This window comes from Xiphophorus maculatus, chromosome 11 (genome assembly GCF_002775205.1).
Source record: "Xiphophorus maculatus strain JP 163 A chromosome 11, X_maculatus-5.0-male, whole genome shotgun sequence".
NCBI classification, from domain to species: Eukaryota; Metazoa; Chordata; class Actinopteri; order Cyprinodontiformes; family Poeciliidae; genus Xiphophorus; species Xiphophorus maculatus.
This window is the reverse complement of record NC_036453.1, coordinates 28,167,061-28,180,541: the sequence shown is the minus strand read 5'-3', so window position 1 is coordinate 28,180,541 and position 13,481 is coordinate 28,167,061.

Here is a 13,481-nt window from a genome sequence, read left to right as displayed (position 1 = left end):
TTCTGGGGGAAACCCTGCGTATTCTTACGAAAAATACCCGATGCAGCTCTGACAATTCGGTACACACATGTACCAAACAAATACAGAGCGGTTTTACCAATAAACACCTGAACAATGTTCATGTGTGGAACCAAGTGTGCAATGCAATGTTCCGAAGAGCAACTTCAACAAGTGACACCAAAACAAAACTCCCAGCAATCACTGAGCTCTGCTATTAGAAAACATTATGGTTTCTCAAGCAGCTGGAGTGCAGAAAGAAAAGTGGACCAAACCAGAACTTTATGCCACGGGATGAATCTTTCACAGATTTCATAGAGCCCCACTTAACTGAATCCCTCACTTGAACATGTCAAGATTTCTCTTGACAGAAGAGAATTGGCTAGAATTAAAACAATATGTTTTTTCTGCATATGATCTTGTACATTGAACTGTCTTCCAGAAATATAAAAACACAGAATAATACGAATGAAATGCTTTGCTTGAAAAATCTAATCAAGGTTTTCAGAGCTTGTTAGATTGTGTACTTTCCACTTCCTTTAGAACAAACTATGTGCTGTTCTTGTACAGCAAATAAATGTAACTCTGGTGATTTAGGGGTTAGAGAAATGAGACACAAACACACAGAGGTGTTTAAATTCCTCCAATTGTGCAGGTTTGCATCATTTGAACTGGAGAAGGTGGTTCTGTCTGTCCATTCAAAGCTTAGTACTCGAGCTGCTTGACATGCAAAAACCTATTCTTCTGATTCATTCAAGTGTCCCTCTTAATACGGGTTCCTTCCTGCTCGCTCGCTGTCGGGGTGTGTGTGTGTGTGTGTGTGTGTGTGTGTGTGTGTGTGTGTGTGTGTGTGTGTGTGTGTGTGTGTGTGTGTGTGTGTGTGTGTGTGTGTGTGTGTGTGTGTGTGTGTGTGTGTGCGTGTGTGTGTGTGTGTGTGTGTGTATCCCACACAAACTCACTCCTTGCCAGTATACACATGTTCAGCAAATACTAAAGCAGAAGAACTGATTGCAGGTTTGTAAAAGTGAATAAAAGGAAACCTTTTTTTCACAGCTAACTCTCTAAATTAAATCACATAAGGAAACTTGCCTCATGATTACGCAGATCTGCCAGAACCAGGGAACAGACAGGAAGATCCTGTTAAAAAACAAAAATGTATCACAAATTACATCCCAGAAGCCAGATATACTTTGTCTTCAATTAAAGAAAAATAATGTTTCATATCTGAAGAACCAGGACAGTTAATGCCCAGATCAACTCTCATATGCAGACTTGTTTTTCATGAGTTCTGATTATTAAAAAAAAAAAATACTAAACTGAGCAGGGCTTAAGCAAACTTGGCAGCTACTCAGGACTTGCTGCTTGCGGGCTGCAAAAGAAATTGAGTTCATTCAGGACATGCTGACAAATGCACCACTAAGGAAATAAAAGTGTTATGTAAACAGACTAATTTCATCATTTCTATTACTTCTATCCAGGCTTGAAAAATAAGTTATTCCCATCTTAACTGTTTGCAAATAAAACAGATAGTCATATAATTTGTTGATAATTAACACAACATCATACTCATGTAGAATGTACAAAAACCTAAGAAAATTTGGAGAAACAAATTTCAACCTTAGACTATGAATGAAAGGTACTGTGGTGGACTGAAACAAAAAAAGAAAAAAGAAAAGGAAAAATATTCTTGCTCTTTGTACTTAAAGGCCAACTGAAAACACACCAATGCATATCAACAAATTAAAAAACAAAAGCAAATAAATAGAGACTATACTGTACAGAATACATAGAATAGATTATAAATTCAATTGTTTTCAAATGAGTAAAAATTGTAGGGGTTTCTTTTATGTTCATGACAAAACAGAATATTTACAAGAACGTGGACACTTGAGGAGAGAATGACTTGTGCAGTGATGGTTATAGTCCCAAAAGTGATGCCATGTTTGCTAGAGTTCTCCGGTCTCCCACCACCTGCAGTGGGTTGAAGGGACATGCTGGGATAGTGGGGAAACTGGAAACAAACTGGATTCTCATTAGGGCCTAATTCAACCTTAAAGGTAAAAGTAAGCTTTGATTTGTGTTACTAATTTTAAAATGTTAACTTTTTGCAAATTAGAATATTCTAATTCATTTGAACTTGCATTTCTTACACAGGATAAAGGAGAAATTTGGATGCAAGAGGACATCAAACCCACCAACTTTTTTAAATTGATTACTAATATATTATTTATAGCTTTAAATTTCTATTTGTAGATCTTTAAAGTTGCATAAAGCTAATCTGCAGTTAGCAGGTTAAAATAAGTCGAACAAACTTGTACAAAAGTAATGAAATATCAAATAACTGATATTTCTGTCTCTTACAAACCTGCCACTGTGGCTTTTTCAAATCCTCCTTATGTAACTGTTTTTATTCGTTTGGTAAATGCAAAGCTTAGCTTCAGAATTCACCAGGTCTAGTGAAGTTTAGAGAAGTTGTCATTATTGCAACAGGTAAAGCTAGCCCGACATGAAAACTGGATGTTTTATGTGTTTTAGAAACTGAGCCTCATTCTGATTCGTGACTTTTATTGGCTCCTCTGGGACATTTTATGACCAAATGATTGGAGACACAAAACTGTGGGGCTGAAGAGCTTTGAAATGTCCCATCTTTACACCACCAATGTCAATTTCTCTGATATCCTTATAGCGGTTAAAATGTTCAAATTGGAAGTCCATTAAAGAAAAAAGCTATCCAGGCTGATCCTGCAAATGGAAGTAAACCATTTGCTGTGGTTTAAAACCACAGCAACGTCCATTTTTTACAAGAAACGCCCCCACATGACAGGCTGAAATATTATTACAGCAAAAATGCCCATTTATGGTTGAGTTTTAGCTCCTATCTGCAAAAGGGGAAAAGGAAAAGTCACAGTTTTTGTCAAATAAATTAATTAGCTTTTATTTTTGCCTCACCTAATTCCTCCTCAATAATTGATACACTGACAGAACGTGGAGAGAAGTCAGATAATCATAAATGATTTGCTGACAAAATTCCATCTGCCATGAAAAATAATTCTGTTTAATTTAAAATACATGTTTTAACAATATTTCTGTTTCTGATTAAATTTTGAGTTCAGTATAAACAAAAAAATTTCAACCACCAATAAATCAACTTCCCATAAATAAAACTACAAATTATTTATACAGTGCTTTGCATGAATATTTATATCCCTTAAACCTTTTTACATTTTATCATGCAAGAATCACAAACATCAGTGTCATCTATTTATATTTACTAATTAGTGTACATCTGTTAAATGGAAGGAAAATAATTGATTTTCTTTTTTTTATATAAATAAAAATTACAGTTTTAGTCTGACCAGTATGCCTTTGGTTGTCTCAGTGTGTCCCATCGTCCTGACGAATAAAGATCCATATTTAGTCTTCCGTTTTTTCTCAGTTTTACTTAAGTTCAAGACACTTTTATAATAATATTTATTTATATGTTATTCTTTCATTGAATTTTATTTCATTTTACCTTTCTGCATACACAATATGTATGTACCCAGTTACCTCCAGTGTTTTCTTCCAAATCCAATCAACATGTATTTCCTAAGTTCCTCTTATAATTCTTCTAATTGATTTCTCTCATTTCTTATTTTTACTTTTTATTACTTAAATTTACTTGTTTTATCTGTTTACTTGTTCTCATTATTCTGATCATTTTATTATGAGGTTCCTGTATTTTTTCTGAACAGTACATAACTTCTGGTTTAGAACCATTTTGAGTTGCTTTTCTCTCCTTTCTTACTCTTGTTTTTGGTCTGAGGGAAGCTTTGACAGATCTCTAGCCCACTACTGCCCCCCGCAGGTTATAAACAGTCAGAGCTCAATTCCTATTTATGCACTGCTCATTTCTAGACTCAGTGGGGCTTAAAGGCTACAGAGCATGAAATAAAATCTCTTACCAAACCAGCTTGCTATCACCTTAAAAACTGAGTCAGAATGAAGAGCTTCATGTCGAAACAAGATGATGTTTTCAGAAGGACAGACTACAGCATAAGTTTCTTTACTGAAACATTTGAAAAATTCAATCAGGCAACTGCAGCTTATCCAATATGCTGCTGCCAGACACCTGAATCAACACCAGGAAGAGGCATTATATCACACGTTCTTAAATCATTACACTGGACCTCAGTTTACCAAAGAACATATTTTAAAATTATGATGTTGGTCTATAAAACACTCATCATTCTTGGGTCGAAATACATTTCTGGGTTGCTGGCCAATTGTGAGCCATGTTGATATGTTTTTAGACAGTTTCACTAAAATTACAGTATAATTGAAACTAGTATGAATAAACTCAAGTGGTTAGGTGAATAGTTAAGAGTGGATCAATATTTCTGTCAATATTTCTTGCCCAAGAACTGCTGGAGTAGTACCAATTTTGACAACTGACAGATAATTTCACATTACTTTGGCGCCTTATACCTAATAGACACGTTTCAAAAATACGTAATTGAATCATATGCACACATGATGACAGATGTGTAAATTAGTGTGAAACGTAAAACACACAGAGCAAGAGTTTACATCTAAATCTTACCAAGGCTGGGAAGAAATTGTTCTCATTGCAGTTTTTGTTAAATATAGAGCAAAAAAAAAAAACTTCCATTGTTTAATGAATAATGAAAAGCATCCAACATTACGGAGCCCCCTAGGGGACATGGAGATTTTAGTTATTTTTTGAGTTGCGTTACCTCGCAATAATGTACTGATCATGCGGCATAATTTAATACTGTAAGCCTTTCTTACGGTTGTCATCGTACTTTCTGTTATTACATAAGTCCCTGGAAACTGTGGTGGAGAGGAGGACACTGAAGAAGGTTCTGTCTATTATGGACAATAAACAGCACCCTCTCCACCACATAGTGGACAGACAGTGGAGCACCTTCTCACATATTCTGCTCCAGCTCCGCTGTCGTAGGGACAGATACAGGAAATCCTTCCTGCCACATGCCATCTCACTGTACAGTAAAAGCTAAATCATTGTTCTGCACTAATCAGTCCAATTTCGCACAATGCACTGTGGCACACTTGCTGTACATATATTTACATATACATACTGTATCTGCATTTTGAATCCTTGCAAGGTCTGCTCTAAGCTGCTTTTTATATTGACAGCATGTTATATTTTATTCTTATTTTATCTTGTCTACAATTGCTACTCAGTGGTGGATGTTGTGTGTCTTGTCTCTATGCTGCTGTAACTGCGAAATAATTTCCCTGCTGGGATGAATAAAGTAATCCTATTCTATTCTATAAAGTTTTTGTAAGCTTCTTCCATGTATGTTAATATCTTGTGAAATATCTAAAGTTATATATCTTTTTCTTTAGGAAATGCACCACAAACCTATGATATAAACTGAAACTTTCCGTAAGAAGGAAAGAAATAAAAGTACAGCAAACTATTTGCACTATTTGGGAGTTATTATCACGGGGTAATCAGTCATCTGACAGTTTTGATTGTGTCTTGTGTGTGGATAGTCTGAATGGTTTAAAGGGCTGTTTTCCAGTTCCATCTCAGCTTTACACAAACAGACATAAACATGCAGTGAATAAATTGATTTCCAATCAGTTTTTTGCACCAAAGAGTTAATAATAATAAACATGTTTTCACCGAGGCTCTTTTAAATGTGCATATATTTGAAATTTTAAATTGACATTCGTGACTGTATGCAAAGTATACCAGCAAATTTTGCAGCAAGTATATTGTGAAGAAACGCAATTTTTTTTTTTTTTTTTACCCCCCAATACCTCCTACCGGGCTCCGTACAACATAAAATTATCCTCCCCGCAATATTCTTTCACTATAAAATTTAAACCTGGCTGGTCAGAGGTCTATGAAATTTCCCCAAAATAAGGTCAGCGCTAACGTAGCTTGCAAATTCAGAAGTCTAATAACTAATAACTACATGTGTAGTATAACATTTGCATCTTAATATACACAAATTAATTTATTTATAAATAAATGCAGCACTAAGAGGTGAGAAAAGCATGCATACCCAGTAGGAATTTGACTGAAGTACCAGCAAAATGTTGATTGCTAACCTCTAATTATCCCGCGGAAAGAAGCGTCGTGAGGCGGAAAGTCCGAATTTATTCATCCTGTAGGCGGTGAATAATAGGAGTTAAACTGGGTCAAGATTTTCTTGGAAACAGCTACAATATATATTTATGCTATTATTATAGAGCGTTTAAGTGCGCACGTTTTCAAAAATACATGTGTTTCATTTTTCTTACCTGAAACACCTGTGTCCCGTGAAAACGTGGGTGGGAAACCCGGACAGTGACACTTGGCCCCGCCCCTTCAGTGTGCGGTTGAACTCGCGCGCTTTCTTCTGAATATCATCATGTAAAATGAAGAAACAAACAATTTCTGGTACAAATTTACCTTAATAATGACCTTCAGACTGAACAGCCTGAAGCGCTTCTGGGTTCTCTGGACTAGATCAGATTTACACGTTGTCTTTGTTAATAGACAGAAATTAATCTGTCTGTTAATTTCTGTTAATAGACAGAAATTAATCTGTCTGTTAATTTCTGTTAATAGACAGAAATTAAACTATCTCTGGTTGTGTCACCGTCTCTGTGTCACTGACCCCCCCTCGGTAATACTTAAGACAGTTTTTTTGTTTTGTTTTGTTTTGTTTTGTTATTTTGTTTGTTTGGTTTTTTTAGCATAAAAGCAGATTTGCAACTGACTTGGTCAGAATTAACAGACTTGCTACCCATTTAATTAGGGACATCTTGTTATTGTTACTATTGTACTAGCCAGTTCTGATCCCCCCCTTTTGGACTTAAAACTCCTCAGAATTATTAAAGCTATAAATTGTGATCCATATAGTATTAATCAGCCACTGAAAAATTGTTGACTGCTTATTCATGATGCTAATATTTAATTCCACCACATACCCAAGGTGCTCTGTTGGACTAAGGTCTGGTGAATCAGAGTACAGTATCAGATGTTGGGCACACAGTTGTTGAGGAATTGGAAATGGTCAGCAACATCACTGCAACCGCGCCATTACAGCATTACCACTTCTACAGCCACAAAATTGGGTACTTTACAGCTTGATTTCTGAGCTCTCTGAGCTGGCAAACAACAGAGTTCTTCTTTATGACAGTAGAGCAGAAAGTGTCTGTGGAAGAAATAGCTCTGCTGTCTCTGCTGGTTTTCCTTGAAGCCTGTGGGTTGGATTGTTCATGCTGGAGGGTTGTTTGTTGAGTGATTACCTGTCCCTTACTGATTCGAATGTCTCCAGGTTTTGTATAATGATTTTCTGGCCATACTGATGAGTTTATTGAGTCTGCTGGCATCTCTGGGCAGTGACGCTGTTCCCTGCAGCAGATCACAGTATAAAAGATGGCACCTGCCTGCCAGCTCAGACTGGGAGGATATCTCCAGCATCTCACTGCTTACATTACAGAAATGAGGTCATTATTGGTGATCCTGCAGCCTGTTAAAGCCAAGTTCTTCTATGACTTTACACGACACTGTGTGAAATTAAATAATAAAAAAAAACAATTTGCAGCAATTTTTTGTAAAAAATATTTGGGGCTGAGCATCAGCACATAAGGCTTCTATTTGAAACAACACAAATCCACCCGATGTTTAGCAAAATGTATCGGACTGATTACAGACATAAAAACGTGGAGAATAAATTTGTCAAAAATCTGGAGATTAATCTCAGAAATTTGAGAGAAATAGAGTCAAAATTTCTAAGCTTAAAAAGTTGAAAATTTGCAAGAAAAAACCCCTCAAATGTTGATTAATATTGATCTATTAATCTCAGAAAACCATGGAAATTTTATGTGTTTCAAAAGTCAAAAATGCTCGTCTTTTGAGACTCAGAAGTTTTCATGTATTTCTAGAAAATTTCTGAGATCAATCTCAAGCTTTCTATATTTTTTCTAGCAGAATTTTGGCTTTTCAAACCAAGAAATTTCCCAGGTTTTTTTTTTTAGAACATTTCTGAGATCAATCTAAAAAATTCAGTTTTTTTCTAGCAAACTTTCAACTTTTGGAGCTCAGAAATTTCCTTGTTTTTTTCTAGAAAATTTCTGAGTTTTATGGCAGACATTTACTCCTCCTTTTATTTTTCTATCTACAATAAGCTCTCATACGCCGTAGCAAAACCCAGAAACATGAGAGTTTGCCATGAAAAGTTTCAGGACCCTTTTAAAAAAAGTCTGAAATACAATTAACTAGGACTGCTTACAAAAATAAAAAAAAACCTTAATTCTTAGAAGAAATATTTATTTTAAACAGCAAATAGCAAACACATATTCAAGTTCAGTGATCCATCATCTCCAGAAGTTCTTTGGAGCTAAATATATATTCTAGCCGTCTTCTATTATACTTTAAGAAATAAGTTATTAGTAATAAATGATGCATATTTTAGGTTTCTGTGCTCAGCGCTAAGCTAACTTAAAGCATAAACAAACACTGATTTCTTCTGAAACTGACTGCCTTTCATGCGTCCTGCCAACTGTGTTTAAAATAGACAGAGATATCTCACCTTGCTTTTCTTAGCACTCATCATATCCGATGACACCTTCACTCCTAACACCTCTAGCATGTCTCATCTGCACTGTGTGTACACTGCTGTACCTGCTCCACATGCGTCGCTTTCTTACTTAATGTGTTGACAGGCTCTCTCACAAAAATGAGACTTGCAGCGCCACAAATAGAAGTAAATACCTTATCGACAGGTGGGTAAAATTATGTGCTATTTCTGCTCATCTTTGTTAAGAGCCACAGTTGAAGGAAAGTGTAGAGGCTTTTAAATTTCAGGGGTTTTGCATCTTTTAACCTTATTTCCCCCAGTCTTTTTCAATTTGTGCTTCATCTTTTACAAAGAAAAAATTTGTTTTTATATGAGCGGACAGAGAGTATTCTTACATCTTACCATTATGCAATTCTTCAAATATAGTGTTATAATCCCAAACCCACATATACAAAACAATCCCAAAATAGAACTCAGATCCTAGAAAAATATCATATCCAACTTTTTCTTGCTCCAGTTTGTTTGTTGAAGAGCTACTGGGATTTGCTAAATGTTCTACTAACTACCGTTAGCAGCAGAAGATCTCGATAATGTACTTGTCAGCTAATTGATGCTAACATGTTTTCATTTTCTATATCCAATGCTGCAGGTGCATGTTTGCTAACATCTTGTAAAGTAGCATGTGTGCTGCTGATGTAATAACACACCAACTTGTTAGGGTCAGATAAAGAAATCTCACTTTCTGCAAAGAAGTTTGCAGTTATAGAAGTACTTGGCTGAGCATCTTAACAGCCCAGACAGCAACAAAAACACTGACCTCATTTTCCGTAATGTAAGCAGTGAGATGCTGGAGCTGGCAGGCAGGTGCCATCTTTTATACTGTGATTTGCTGCAGGGAACAGCATCACTGCCCAGAGATGCCAGCAGATTCAATACACTCATCAGTACGGCCAGAAAATCATTGGACAGAACCTGGAGACATTCGAATCAGTAAGGGACAGGAAATCACTCAACAAACAACACTCCAGCATGACCCAGTTAAAGTTCAAAGCAAGGATCACCACACGTTGTCTTGAGCTGTACATTCACCAGAATTTTAAATCACTACTCAAACATTAGTTCCGCTATTAATGGAAGCTAACGATAAAGCGCTAGCCTCAGTTCAAATGATACACACCCTTAAAAGACTACAAACCTGGAGCACCAATTTATATATTTATATTAGAACGTTCTATCATGTCCTTAGAGTTTCTGTTTATGTTCAAATTTTGATCTCTACTCTCCAAAGTTTTACTTTGCTCGTGAATTTGTCTTGTTTGAAATGCTACTGAGAGATGGGGAGGAGAGAGAACGCGAGGAGAGGAGATGAAGCTGCTCGACCGTCTTGAAGAATTTGTAACAGTCGATAACCAAAACATGAACATAAATGTCAATATTTACTCAACTGAAAACTTTACAAAACAGACAAGTAAATTGGAACCTTATAATTTATCTGGAAATAAATTATAAGGTTAGGGAAGCTACGCTTAGGGTAGCTTAGCTTCTCTACACTTAGCTTAGAGAAAGCTAAGTGTGTAAACATTTTCAAAGGTAGCTAAATTGCTAAACAGAAAATTTGCTCAAATGTGCCTATAAATTACCAAATGTACATGAAAATATACTTACAGAATATATATATATATATATATATATATATATATATATATATATATATATATATATATATAGAATGATTTATATATTTATATAATTATTACTCTAATTATTTATATATATGTAGTCGACTTCCTATTAGTTGGTGCCAACAGTACCCATACTTTCAGAGACATTGGTCAAACTGTGGGTATACAAAGGTTATTTAAGGACAACCTCATAAATAACCTCAGTGCTGCTTATTGACTCCTCCTGTGTAACAGCCGCAGGGTTTGAAATAGGGCGACATATGCCAAGTGAGCTGGCAAGGGGAACAATGCTCTCAGTAAGTTCCTCAGTAATCTGTGCCATGAAGTGGTGGGAGGGAGGGCAATTTGAAGAAGAAAACTGTGAACCGAAAGGCCTTAGGTAATGATTTACGGCCTTGGCTTCCAGTGAATTTAAAATATATCGAATCCATGAGTCCGTTTCTCCTCTGACTGGGAGCCAAGAGACTCTTTTTGCTGATTGAGAGCTGGCCTAAACGGAAAATTGAGTGCTGTGCATCAGGAGTGATTTTGGTGAGAGTTCTTGCACTACCACTGCTGCTACTGCTTTGCTTCCTTCACACCTCATTCTCCCTTCACTCCTCGTTGGCTGCCTCTCAAAGAAAAGAACTTTGTCATTGGATTTGAGTATTTTTTGTGAAAAAGACGACTTCTTGGAAGTGATGGCATGGGGTAATTACCACAACTACAGGTTTTTGTGATATAGAAATCGGATTCTGGGTCATTAAAAAGGGTTACGGGGTCAGATGTATCCAGCTTGTATCTGTTTCATTCTAAATCTACTGTCTGATGAGAGAAGAGATATACATGAAGGGATTGACTGGTTATAACGAGCCTTGGTCTTGGGTTTTACAAGCAGTCACCTGTCATTAAAGTAACTCACATCTTAAAAACAAAACTTAACAAAAAGTAGCAGTGACAACCCAGTGAGAGAGTCATGGATTCAGTGATGCGGTGAAGTTCAGTTTATCATGCCAATGGGCATCACTGTTTCTATGAGTACACAGATGATTACATCCGGTCATTAACTTTGCAGAAATTTATTATGTGGAAAGCATGTGGAGACAGTAAAAAGGAAAACTCCCAAGGAAGTGGTCTTGTGATTCTTGTTTTCTTTGTGGATATCCAGGTGCAGTGGGCTGGGGCTGCACAGTGGCACAGTTGGTAGCAGCAGGGTCTTTATTGGATTCTTTAATCATGAGGTTTGCATGTTCTCACTGCGCATGTGTCCAGGCACTTCAGCTTTGTCCCACAGTCACAAAAAATTCACTGTTGGGTTAATTGGTCTCTCTAAATAGTCCTTAGGTATGAGTATGTTTATTTGTAATACCTTGTGGGGACCATTTTCCTGACACATAATACGCTGTGGGGACTGAAGCCTGGTCCCCACAAGGGGAAACGCCGTTGTTGGATCAGGGGTTAGATTTAGGATTGAGGTGTGAATTGTGCTTTGGTTAGGGTTAGGATAAGGTTTAAGGCTGTAGAATTGAATGGAAGTCAATGGAAAGTCCCCACAAAGATAGCCACGCAAACGTGTGTGCATGTGTGATGTGGTTGTTTGTCCTGTCCAGGGTCTACCCCACCTCTCACCGAATGGCTGCTGGAGATATACACCAATGCGATGATGGACAATGTTTTTATATTCTTCTGGCAAAACTTTGGGTTCTGCCATCCATGTAGATGTTAGTTTGATACTCACCACCTACGCCAGAGGATGCAACAACAGTGTTTCTGTGCGTGGAAACACTGTTCCCCGTTGTCTGTGACCTCCTTCAGTAGGCGGTTCAGGAGTCTGAGCAGTACAATAACTTGTTGGAGGTGTAGATCTCGATCCATTTGGGCATCTTCAGGATGTGCTGGGGAAATAAGTTCAATTCATACAGCCCGCTACCTCATGACATACAGGATGTAAAGAAACTCCTGCTGACAACTTGGTGCCACATACCACAGCCCACGTTCCAGGTTCTGGGTGAAGGGATGTTTTGGCAGCAATTGCAGTTGTTTTCAGATAACAGATGAAAAGTTGGGAAATCAAGGAACAAAATCACATCCAAACAGAACCTGCTCTCTCATGGCAGAGCAAAAGGAGGCACTGGCTGATTTTCATTCCTTTTTGGAGGTAGACAAGGTCCATTTCTCATGGAAGTATCGGCCGATCTACCAAAGTTAAAGAAATTGGGCAGATTTATCATTGCACACCTAATAAATTCTGTAGCTGTTCTATAATGTTACACCAGAGGAGTATCCGTCTTCGGCTTGAGCTTGGATTAAGCTACAGGAGAAAGAGTTTTAACCCAGCATCAAATCTGCAAACAGAACGGATGAAAAAGAAAAATACAGACCTCAGCCTAGCTAAACAAAAAAAACTCGACAAATTCAAGCAACGCTGTAGGGACATCTTTACATTCCCATTGCAAAAGCATGGCTCATTAGCACATTAAACCCGAGACCAAAGATTGAAGTTTCTCATGAAAAATAAACTCAGCAGTCTGCTCTGCTTATCCCTCTGGGCAGTCGATCCAACAGCCACAACACATCCAACCATGTGAGAAGAGATTTATGCTCAACATCAGTCATTACCACTAAATGGTGATTAGTGGTGCTCCCACTGACAGCCCAAAGAAGCACATCTCAGCACTTTCAGCTGCGGCTCCTGGGCATCCAGTAATGAAGCGGCCGCATTTATTGTTTGTCCACTGATGGAAGCCGTGTTTGGCCCAACTGCGTCCCCATGGAAGTGCCACCTTGAGAGACTTCCTCACCCATCCATCCCCTCTCCTCACCTCAGTCCCCTCGTTCTCTCACCAACTTTCCCACCCCGTCTCACCCCCGTGTGGCAGCGGTTGCTGTGAAACACCAGCCGCTGGGCTGGCATGGTGCCCAGGTAGTATTGTTCTCCACAAACAACTTTGATGTGAACATAAAACACAGGCCATGCAGGGCAGGGCTCCCAGAAAGCGCCTTTAAACGCTAAACGAACAAGCAGCGGTTTGGAATCCCTTCTTTGCCATCAGCTTTTCTCAGGCCGCACTATAAAGAGGTCATTGTTGACGGATATTCAGTGCAGGGAGCTGTTAAAGACCCACATGGAGAAAGAGGTTGAAAAAGTGAATGTGAAGAATGCCGGGGGGTTTTTTTTGTTTTTTTTTTACAGGACGTCTATGAGTTTTCGGCAGTTTGAACATGAATTGGCTTTTGAGGGGCTTTGGTCTGAATGAGCCAGTGCAGCTGCACAAGG